This window comes from Perognathus longimembris, chromosome 28, assembly GCF_023159225.1.
Source record: "Perognathus longimembris pacificus isolate PPM17 chromosome 28, ASM2315922v1, whole genome shotgun sequence".
In the NCBI taxonomy this organism is placed as follows: Eukaryota; Metazoa; Chordata; class Mammalia; order Rodentia; family Heteromyidae; genus Perognathus; species Perognathus longimembris.
The window spans coordinates 12,786,786-12,799,153 of NC_063188.1; positions in this window are offsets into that span (position 1 = coordinate 12,786,786).

A 12,368-nucleotide genomic window follows, 5' to 3' on the forward strand; every position below is an offset into this window, starting at 1 on the left:
TACCATAAGACTAAATGTGATTTCGGTACATTGTAATAGTGCTGAATGTATTAAATATAAAATTTTATTCATAGTACCATGAGATAATCCATTATTACTCACAATAGTTGAAAAATATAGTGGTGTGAGCTAGTTAAGTGTGCAGTGAACTGTAATTCCAGTGACATTCAGAAGTATATACCAGAGTTCTCTAGAATACAGGAAGACACATTTCTTAATAACCAGGGAACCAGTCAAATACTACTATAAGTTAATGACCCAGCTGCACAAAATGCAAGTAGGTGAACTGGAGACTAGTATGCTCTGTAACTCCCTATAATTGTTTCCTAAGCATTTGGCTTATTTTTGAATGGCATGCCAGCATCTTCCTGGTTGTATGTGGCCTGTTTCCATGATGTATTGAGTAGTGTTGTTTGTTGTGAGCATCAATGCCTGTAACACCAAGCTAAACACATATTTTGGATCTATTTCCTCTCCTTAAATGACCTTACCCTGTCTAATAAATAAATAATTGTCTCACCTTGTTTTTGGCAGTGTTTTTTTTTGTTTGTTTTCGACTTTTAATCTTACTTCTGCTTTTCTGTTTCCAGAAAAACGTAAAAGCTGATTTTATGAATGTATTTTTCTAGTATAATGCTGTTTTACTAAATTAAATTGGTATTTTAATTGTACATGTAAAGTGTTAATGCAATTTAATGTTTTCATAATCAAAATACAATCTATAGTGCCATTTATAAATAACCAAAGGCCCCTTAGTATGTAAGAATTGGTCCTTGAGCATCAGTGACTAATCATTACATCACAAACTTGTTTCATAATGAGACAAAAATGTCACTTTATAGTGAATAGAAAATCATGACTACAGCATCAAGGGGGAAAATCTAATGTTTAGTGAAATACAAGGGAGAGCTCTAGTTTGTAAAATTGATATTTTCTGCAATGTTAAACTCAATATAAAAATTTACCTAGGAGTATCTCAAAATAATCTGCTAATCAAGTATTTTTAAATAGGTTGAAAGATAATGTGTACATGTAAAAAAGGGATCCAATTTTTACAGAAAGACCTCCTTTCAGTGGTAAACTATCTTGTATGTTCTTATAGAAAACAAAATTTTGTTTACTAGTAAATATATACTTAACTTTTACGTGAGTGGAAAGCAATATATGTGTGCATATATATACACACATGCATGCATACAATGCTTTTTTGCTCTTTGCTTAATGAAATCTTTATCAATAACAAGTCTCATTCTTTTTAACAATTTCTTTTTCAATGTGTTATAAATGTTTAAACACTAAGATTATTTCAGTATTTTACTAAGTACAGTGAGCATACATGTGATGTTTACAGAGTTAATTTCTACTATAATTTTTATAATGGAATTGTTGGGCCAAAAGTTATTTTTATTTTCAGTTCAGTAGCCAAATTTTTGTATAGATCTTTTGCTTCCTTATATAATGTATGAGAGTTAAAGCCCTAGGACTGGCAAAAAAAAAATTGTAATTGTCTGAAATTGAATAAACAGTATCTTGCTTTAATGAAAAGTTAATGCATTTTAATAGAATAGATTTTTTGTGCCTATTACTGATATTTTCTGTGGTCATGTTCTGTTTTCTATTCAATGATTTGCCTTTTGATTCTGCCTTTTTTATAAGCTGAGAAAATTGGTTCACTGTCATTTGTCCTTTTTTTTTTTTTTGCCAGTCCTGGGGCTTGAACTCAGAGCCTGAGCACTGTCCCGGGCTTCTTTTTGCTCAAGGCTAGCACTCAACCACTTGAGGCACATCACCACCTCTGGCTTTTTCTATAAATGTGGTGCCAAGGAATGGAACCCAGGGCTTCATGTATATGAGGCAAGCACTCTACCACTAGGCCATATTCCCAACCCCTGTTATTTGTTTATGATATTTTTCTGGGGTTTTGTTTACTTTGCAAACTTACCAGTTTTTATAGTTTGAGATTTTTTGTGTTACTTAGAAGGATTTTACACTTAAGAATTAAATATATTTTTCCAGTACTTTAAACTCAAAAAAAAATTTCCAGTACTGAAGCTTGAACTCAGGGCCTTATACTCTTGCTCTGCTTTGCACACAGCTGGTAGTCTACATTTTGAGCCACTCAGACATATCTACCTTTTTTTGCTGGTTAATTGGAGATAATAGTACTGACTTTTCTGCCTGGACTAGCTATTCATTGTGATTGTCAGATATCAGCCTCCTGAGAAGGTAATATAATAGGCATGAGCCACTGGTGCCCAGTTGTCTTTTTAACCTTGAAACTTTGGGTTTATTTGAGATATACTTAGATAGTAAAAATGAGGTAAGAAATTAGTCTTTTTCTTCCCCAAGTAGGTATATGGTTATTCCAACCCATTTGTTGATTTTTTTTCCACAGTAATTGGAAGAGACATCTCACTCGTACATTGAAATTCCACATACATGCATGAAGACGTGTGTGTGTGTGTGTGTGTGTGCATGTGTGTGTAATTAAGATCTATTTCTAGGCTTTGCAATTCATTGCAGAAAATTTCACATTTATTGTAAATTATACAGTTTTGGTTGGTTTTCAGGACTAAACTCAGGGTCTCAAGCATGCAAGATAAGTGCTGTAAGCACTCAATCACATTTGCAACCTTACATTCCCATGCTAGTCATTGCTAATTCATACCTCATCATGTTTCAGGCTTATTTTCCAGTTATTCTTTCATGTTCAACCTTTAGTTATTTTGTCCAAATTTATAACCATTCATTTTCCCAAGTTTTTATTTTTAAAGATTTCAGACCTACAGAAATAGTATGATGGTTCATTATCCCTAACATTTTGTCATTGCTGCTTTTTGCTGTCTCCAAATGTACTTTTCCCGCATCTTTAATTATTTAAGCTAAGTTGTAAACTTTTTTTTTTGGGGGGGGGTCGGTAGTGGGCCTTGAACTCTGGGCCTGGGATAATGTTCTACCAGTTGAGCCACAGCGCCACTTCTGGTGTTCTGGTGGTTCACTGGCAATAAGAGTCTCACAGACTTCCTGCCTGGGCTGGCTCTGAACCACAATACTCAGCTTTCAGAGTACTGAGTAGCTAGGATGACAGATGTGAGCCATCAGCACCCGGCACTTTAGTTATTGTTTTTAGATATAGAGGTTCCATGTTTACTCTGGGTGGCCTCAGACCACAATCCTATAGCTAGAAGAACTGCAGAAATGTTCATGCATACCTAGCTTCTTTGAGATACAATCTTAATTGATTTTTTGCCATACAGGCAAACACTTCCAGTATGATGAAACAGAAACATGAGAAACCACCTTATTGTATAAAAGCAGCTGCCCACAAACAATTAGGTCCCTGCCAGTAGCTTTCAGATAGGAGGAACCCCCAGTGTAGGACTGAATAGAAGCTGTGACACCAGGAGCTACACATTTGTTTGATTTTTATGGGGAGTGTGACTAGTATTTCCTCCGAAGAAGAAACCATACCACTGTAGTTGCTGGATTTTATCACATGGTTTTGCCATCTTTTTGAGTGACAGAGCATCTAAATGGAATATCTTGCTAGCTCCACTTTACCTTTACATCTTTTTCTCCCTGAGGGCAAAAGAAGAGGCTGGGAATATGGCCTAGTGGCAAGAGAGCTTGCCTCATATACATGAGGCCCTGGGTTCGATTCCTCAGCACCACATATACAGAAAATGGCCAGAAGTGGCGCTGTGGCTCAAGTGGCAGAGTGCTAGCATTGAGCAATAAGAAGCCAGGGACAGTGCTCAGGCCTTGAGTTCAAGCCCAGGACTGGCGGGGGTGGGGGTGGGAGGGAGAAAGGGGGACGGGTTCCTTTTAAGTGCGCATGCGCAGTGTTTAGTCTCAGGAGGCGGGCCCTAGAAAGACCCACCAGAGGCGTGCTTCTATCCCGCCATTTTAGAGGTGCTCGCGAACACAGCCTCCAGGTCAGTGTTTCAGCTGTGGGAAAGGTGGAGGAGCTGAGGAGGTCAGTGGGAGGAGGGGGGGAAAGGGACGACGAGAATATGTTCCCTGTGGGGGAGTCGTTCTTACCCAGTCCTAAGATGCCTGTCTCAAGTATTGCTCGTCAGCATAGGGGAATTTATGGTGGTTCTGTGGCGACAATACCCTGATGTTCACTCAGGCTTTTGCATAGTCCCTGTTGTGCTGTATAGGTTGGTTGAGGGGCTTGTGGTTGAGGTAAGGGGGGGGCTGTACTCAGTTCTCTGGGGGTCTTTTAGGAATGATACGTTGCGGAGAAGGCACCTTCCGCGTTGTCTCAGGGCATTGGTTTTGATGGCCTACTAATCTAATGGTACCCCCAGTGCGACTCTTTGGTGTTTGCTGTTTCTCTGGCCCCTAGCTTTGCTCTCAAAGTTTCTGGCATCCTATCCCTCCTGGACAGTGGGCGTAGTTCCTCCACTATTGCACACACCCCCTTCCCCCCCCCACCCCATCCCAGGGCTTGAACTCAGGGCCTCAGCACTGCCCCTAAGCTTCTTTTGCTCCAGGCTAGCACTCTACCACTTGAGCTACAGCGCCACTTGTGGCCTTCCCCCCGCCCCCCCGCCCCCCCGCCACCATGTATGTGGTGCTGAGGAATCAAAGCCAAGGCTTCATGTATATAAGGCAAACACTCTTGCCACTAGGTCATAGTCCCAGCCCCCCTAGTTACACCCTTGACTTGCAAGCAGGTGTTGTCTCATCATTTTCTGATGTCGCTTGAAACTGTTGATCCTTTGGTTGTTTTTCAGATTTTTTTTTTTATATGTAGTGAAGTGTACTTAAAAGACTCTACCTGGCCATTCAGGAACTCCAGCATTTGAGCCACATCCAGCAGTTTATTGATGTTTGTACTACCTTAGCTGTTTTTCTGAGACATCTTACCCATTTCTGGAGCCAGCAAGGGAATGAGATCCTCCTATCTATGCCCCTCAGGGAAGTGATATAACCCGTGATTATGGGTTGAGATATGGCCTGTCTTTTTATCCCAGCTGGCTCCAACCACGATTCTTTTGCTCTGTGCCTACTCACAATCTGGGGTTCCAGTCTTGAATCAGTAGGATAGGACTAGTTGTTTAAATGTCACTTGCATCAGTTTTGTTGACATTTTATATTTTACAAATTGGATAGAGTGTGGTAGTGCAGGACTATTATCCCACATACTTAGGAAGCAGAGATCTGAAAGGTTGCAGTTCCAGGCCACCTGGGACAAATAAATTGCATATGGCAGAGTACCACAGACACTTTAGTTAGGAGGGAGACCTAGACAGACTCATAACAGTGAGAGCCATCGTCTGAGCTAAAACCTTAGACTCTGTCTGAAAAACAACTGGTGACTTGGCTCAAAAGATAGAGCACCTGCCTAGTAACTGCCAGGTCCTAAATCCAAACTCTAGTAATGTCAAATAAAAAGGGTTGTGATTTCACATGTATTCTAGATTCCCATTCTATCTTTTCACCTATAAAAAGGAGAGAATTCTCTAGAACTGCAAATTTCTTTTTTGTTTTCATACTCTCTTCGGAGACCTCTAATTTGACAGAAATTCTGTTTTACTAAACAAGGGTATACTTGGTGATTAGGGTTTTTATTTTCTTCAAAAAACTTTGCCTACCCTAAATCTATGAAGAAAATATCCAAAGTATTATAGTGTTTTCCAAGAAGTAAGAGTCAAGGCATCATGTTTCCTGGTGTGGATTTTCTGGCTTGGTGGCTACCCATTTAGCTGTTTCATATTTTTGTACTTATTTCCGGAATCTGTTGTGTTGCAGTAGTATATTTGCCTGTCCTGGCTCCAGTGTCTTGTGATTTACACTTTTTTTTTCCTTATGCAATCAATCTTACGTCTGATAGTTACTGTTATGTCTGCTCAGGAGAACAGCCCCTCTCTCCCCCCTTCTCTTTATGAAAGACAGCATGTAGCCTTACCAGAAATCACTGTAACTGTTAATCACCTGACTGTCAATCACCTGGTTATGACTCAGCAAAAGGACCCCAGGATCTGGGGTCACTTCGGCATCCACTGTGGCCAAATCTCCTTCCCAACTTTCCCTATATAATCTCTCCCTTCCATTAGCTGTCTGCTCTGCACACTGACATCTGGTGTAAGCCAGTGGCTTAGTTCTCTCAATAAACTCTTCTGCCTGAACCACGTGGTGGTCTCCTTTCATCAATCCTTACATCTGGTGCTGAAACCCACATGGTGGTCTCCTTTCAGCAACCCTTGCAGTCTGTGTTGTTTTTTATCTGTTGTTGTTATGTTTGCTTTCCTAAGCAAACAGATCTTGATTTTCAGGTTGCCAATCTCCAAACATATGTAACATGATGAGTTTGCAAACCAGATTGCTAAAATCATTCTGAGGTGGGGTTGAGGGCTGATCAGAGTGAGTTTAGAAATGATTCTTCCCACCCATAGAAAGAATATCTCTCCTGGGCTGGGAATATGGCCTCTTGGCAAGAGTGCTTGCCTTGTATACATGAAGCCCTGGGTTTGAGTCCTCAGCACCACAAATATAGAAAAAAAGCCGGAAGTGGTGCTGTGGCTCAAGTGGTAGAGTGCTAGCCTTGAGCAAAAAGAAGCCAGGGATAGTGATCAGGCCCTGAGTCCAAGCCCCAGGACTGGCCAAAACAACAAAAAAGAAATCTCTCCTTATTTACCACCAGGGATTCTGTTTCTCTGAATACTGGCTTATATATTTCACAGAGAGCTATAGAACAGCTTTCATTTCATTCACAGTAGGGTTTCAACATTTGGGCCTCATTTTTAATGGTAATTTAGGTTTTATTTTCTAGGAATTGTTATTATACACAAAAATGAAGGTTGTTTATGATTACTGTCCCTAGGTGTAGAAACTTGTTAGGATCATTTATCAACCTGAATTCACTAATACAATTTGAGTAGTGTATCTACACAGACTCTTTGTATATGAAAAATTTAAATTTAGTTTCCTTTCTATCCCTTATGATTTTATATTTCCTTGGACATGCTGGGCTTTTAGTGCATCAAAAACATGTCTGTCTATATAGCAGACATCCTTGTGTTATATACAGATTTGGGGAAACATGTTTCTTGGTATTTTACTTGTTTACCTGTTTCACATTTGCCATAGTTTTTTTTTTTGGACCCATGCCAGTGGCTCATGTCTGTTGTCATATTTCCTCTGAATACTGAGATAAGGACAATTATGTTTTGAAGCAGAAAGTTCTGGATACTCCATCATGAAAATAACAAGCACAAAACCTGGCTTAAGTTACAACTTAAGTGATATAGTGGTAAGGAGTACTAGGGAGACCTGCAAATGTAAGTTCCTCAATTCAAAGCACAGTACTAACAAACAACAAATTTATCTTCCAAAGTTATTTTTAGAAACTTGAGACAGTTTCCTGTTATCCAAGCTGTTGATCTATTTAAAGAACAAATTTGAGTTCAACTGCAATTAATCCTTAAAAAGGGTAGTGTTCACTGGGAGAGAATGAGAGAATGGGTGACATTGTCCCAAAAGAAATGTACCCTTTACCAAACTTATGTAACTGTAACCCCTTTGTGCATCATCTTTATATTAACAAAAAAATAAAAATTTTAAAAAGGTGATGTTGGGATAGAAAAAGAGGGAGTGAGATTGAATGGAATGCATGTGTGGAAAATTCTCAGAGACTGCTTACTAGCATAACAACTTGAGTATGCTAATGAGAAAAAAATTAAAGAACAGTATTACTTTCCTTGCATTTTTTTGTGTGTCTGGATGTGGTTAATGCAAACTTATCTGTGAATGTTAAGTCAGCCTTGCTATCCTGCATTCAACTCGATTATGATTTCATGTATATGGTTTATTTATTTATGTATTTATTTATTTAACTTATTTTGTCAGTTGTGGGACTTGAACTCAGGGGCTTGGCACTGTCCCTAAGGTCTTTTGCTCAAGGCTAGTGTTCTACTACTTTGAGCCACAACACCAGTTCTCATTTTCTGGTGGTTAATTAGAGGTGGCTGGCTTTGAACTGTGATCCTCAGATCTCAGCTTCCTGAGTAGCTGAGATTACAGGAGTGAGTCACCAGCTATTTATGTATTTATTTATATTCATTTTTGAAAATCATACTGGGGTTTGAATTTAGTAGGCAGAATCTCTACCACTTGAACCATATGCCTTTTTACTTTACCCTATGCTAGCCATCAGTCATGCTATTTAAGCACCCTCCTTTACAACTTCAGAGCATAGTTAAGCAAAATTATGCCCAACTTTTTTATTGTTTGAGTTGGGGTTCCTAGAAACTTTTTCCCAGATCTGAATCAATTTGAATCCTCCCAAATTCAGCCTCCTGAGTAATTAGTATTATAGACTTGAGCATGAAAAAAAATTATACATATACTCTTTTTTTGTTAATCATTTTTTGTTGTTGTTGCCAGTCCTGGAGCTTGAACTCAGGGCCTGAGCACTGTCCCTGGCTTCTTTTTGCTCAAGGCTAGCACTCTACCTCTTGAACCACAGTGCCACTTCCAGCTTTTTCTGTTTATGTGGTGCTGAAGAATCAAACCCAGGGCTTCATGCATGCTAGGCAAGCACTCTACCCCTAGGTCATATTCCCAGCCCCTGTGAATTAAAAAAAAAAATTTTTGTCTCTATTTTCAAGATATATTGTCATGTACTATGAATTTTTTTTCTGCCTGTCTTGCAACTTGAACTCAAGGCCTGGGCACTGTCCCTAAGCTTTTTTTCTCAAGGTTAGTGTTCTACTACTTGAGTCATAGATCCAACTCCAGTTTTTTTTTTCTACTTAATAGGAAATTAACAGTCTTACGGACTTTCCAACTAATAGGAAATAAGAGTCTTATGGACTTTCCTGCCCAGTCTGACTTCAAACCATGATCCTCAGATCTCAGCCTCCTGAGTAGTTAGTATTATGGGCATGAGCCACTAATGTCCAGGTTGGAATTTTCTTGATTGTTAATATACATTTATATTGAGTTCATATTATATATGGCCAAATAGGCCTTTTTTCCTATTTTACAAGAGTTAGTGTAAACCTGAATAGTTCTAGGGCTGTTAGTAGAAGTCTTCTAGAAAAAAAAAATGTTTCAGCCAGGCACTAGTAGCTCATGCCTGTAATCCTAGCTACTTAGGACACTGAGATCTGAAGATAGTGGTTCGAAGCCAGCCCAGGCAAGCAAGTCCGTGAGACTCTTACCTCCAGTTAATCACAGAAAAACCAGAAGTGGCACTGTGGCTCATGTGGTAGAGCACTAGCCTTGAGCACATAAGCGCTTACGAACAGTGCCTAGGTCCAGAATTTGAGTTTCAAGACAAGCAGAAAAAGAAAGAACGAGAGAGAGAGAGAGAGAGAGAAGTTTCTATTTCTGCTCAGAATTTCAGATGCATTTATGTTTTGTTTAATAAGAATAAACTCATCACTGGTCACCAGTGGCTCATGCCTGTAATCCCAGGTACTCAGAAGACTGGGCTGTCTTCAATCTATGATCCTCAGATCTCAGCCTCCTGAGTAGCTAGGAGTACAGGTGTGAGCCTCTAAGTGCCCGGCTATCACTTTCTTCTTTATGGTTGAACAAGACTCTTTTCTGTAGATATGTCTCATTTTGGACCATTTATGTTCTCTCTCTCTCTCTCTCTCTCTCTCTCTCTCTCTCTCTCTCTCTCTCTCTTTCTCTTTCTCTCTTTCTCTCTCTGTCAGTTGTGGGGCTTAAACTCAGGGCGCCCTTGATCCTCTTTCTTTAGTGCTCTACCATTTGAGCCACAGTGCCACTTCTGGTTTTTGAGTGGTTAGTCGGAGGTAAGAGCCTCACTGGGACTTTTCTGCCTGAGCTGGCTTCAAACCACGATCCTCAGATCTTAGCCTCCTGAGTGGGTAGGATTACAGGCCTGAGCCACTGGTGCCTGACTTATCATGTATTCTCCTACATAGCAATTGCAAACATTCAGAGAAGCACCTTGCCTTGCTCTGTCATAGTTTGCATGTCTTTGTAAAATTTTTGCATGATTTGCTGAACGTTCAATAATGTAGCCACATGGAGAAAATTTTAATTGTCCTTTACCATCTTAAACTGGAAGTTTCAGTCCTGTTTCCAGTTTGTGAACTTGAATGTTTATCATGAATGGAATATTATCATGGCTATTTTCCAGGAAACAATGGCTGATGAAGCAAATAAGAACCTGGGAAGGCCTCAAACTGAAGAGAACTTAGTGAATAAAGACATGTTTGGTCCACCACCACCTAAGAGAAAGCACATTGAAGTCCTTCCATCTGAGAATAAGCTAGCAAGCAAGGGAGGATCCGTTGTTGCGACCTTGGCCAAGGAGGAGGGAGAAGGTAATTATATATTTGAAAGGTGGACAGATAACTACACTCTGACATGATGAAAGTCTTGGGAATTGCTTTGAGGATAAGGAACTTCATGCAGGTGGAATAGAGGCAGTTTTTACACAGGAAGTCAGTGCATTTCTTTTCAGCCCATGGTCAACTTCTCATACTCCTGTCATCAGCTCCCTTGCCTGCGGTAATACAAGGGATCCTGCCTCTTTATTCACACAAAATTTGTTGTGGACAAGAATAATCGTCTAAGATGACATAGCTTTTTGTTTCTCAACAGTCTTTGGTGCAGTTTTTCACTGCTCCCTCTGTGGCAACTTTCTAGGACTCCAATTCTACTTAATTTTTATGTGTATCATGTTTTTTTTTCTGCTTTTCCTTTTTATTTCTAATTTTATTTTCTAATGTAATTGTAACAATTTCTAAACTGCATATTTTTCTATGCTTTGTAGCCTTGTCTGGCATGATTTATCATCAATTAGTTCTGAAAATTCTTGGTCAAACTACTTTCAATTCCTGCTTCTCTTTTACATTTATTCTCTCACCTTGTAACCATAATGACAAAACAAACAAGCATTTAGACCAAGACACTTCAGGCTATTCTGAAACGACCTTCCATACTCTAAGCACTCTGACCACCACCTGAGACTATAGTATGGTCCATAAGCTGTGTACTTCCTGAACCACTGTTCTTTCTTCACCCTTCTCTCTTTGCCTCTAAGCTTCACTCTGTGAATATTGTTTCTTTTTTCCGTGGTGGCGACTCTGACCTTTACCCCATCCTGACTAAAGCCAGTTGTGTCTCCCCTTGCACTCTGTTTAAAGGACACCTCTAAGAAGGGATTGCCACGATCAGGAAGCTATAGACATTCTCTCTATTGCTTCATTTCACATCTCTGCTTGAGTGTTAATCAACATGAGTCCAGCTGTGTGGTTCTTCCCACTGTGTACTTCCTGTGTGACTTCACCCACCATGACAGTGTGCACTTCATAAGCGTAAATGAGCAGTGCCTCTTGGTATTGTTCAATGCTGATGTGCAACTTCTTTTTGAAAAAATTTAATGAATACATTTCCTTTCATAGTGTCATCCCTTCTCTCAGTCTTTCCTAGTCCCTCCCTCCCTTCTCCACCGGCGAGTTGTATAGCTTACTTTCAAAACAGTAAGTACCACTGCTGCACTTTTTCCCTTTTTCCCTTGAGTTCTGTGTTTCCCCTTCAAAAGCCAGAAAAATGAACAAACCAGACAGAAAGAAAATAAAACAGAAATAAAAACAAAGAATAAACCTCTTGTTACCATTTGTTGGAGTTCATTTCAAGATATATTATTCTGTAAGCTCAGAGCCACATAGACATTGTTCCTTTCTGTTTCTCCAAGTAATTGCTAAAAAAAGCTTGAAGTGGAGCTGTGGCTCAAGTAGTGAAGCACCAGCCTTGAGTGATAAAGCTAGGGGACCAGCTCCGAGTTCAAGCTCCATTACCAGCACATCCACACACAAGAGCAGACCATTGTTTTGTGGTTAGGACTGTGATGCTATTTCCAGGGTTCCCATTGTCTCATTCACATAAAGATTCCTAGCAAAGGGCAGCTGTCCTTGCAAAATGACCTCATGTGAAATGACCTTGCAAAATGACCTCATGACCATGTGAAAAGCCTTGGCCAGCAGCAAAGGAGACAGGGAGGGTGGCCTGTGCAGTGCCTGTCCACTTAGGCGACAGCTTGAGTCCTGTGAACTCTATGGTCTTGGACAAGACACTTTCTTTTTCTGGGTCCCAACTCTTTATTCATGAAATGGTTAGAACTAGATTATCCTTGTAAACCCAAGTTTTATCATGTTCAGGGCAGTTGGGTCTCCTTATCTGTGAAGGCCAGAGAAGGACACAGTCTTCTCTGGGACTAAGCTTCTATTATCAATTGCCACCATAATACCCCAGATTTGAGCATGTAGGTTCAAGGCCAAGTCCTTCCAAGTGTTTCTCCACCTTCCACAGACCAAACAGACACTCCATGGGTGTCACCCAAAGGCCTTGTTCTACTCTTCACATGCAGAGGAAAAGGC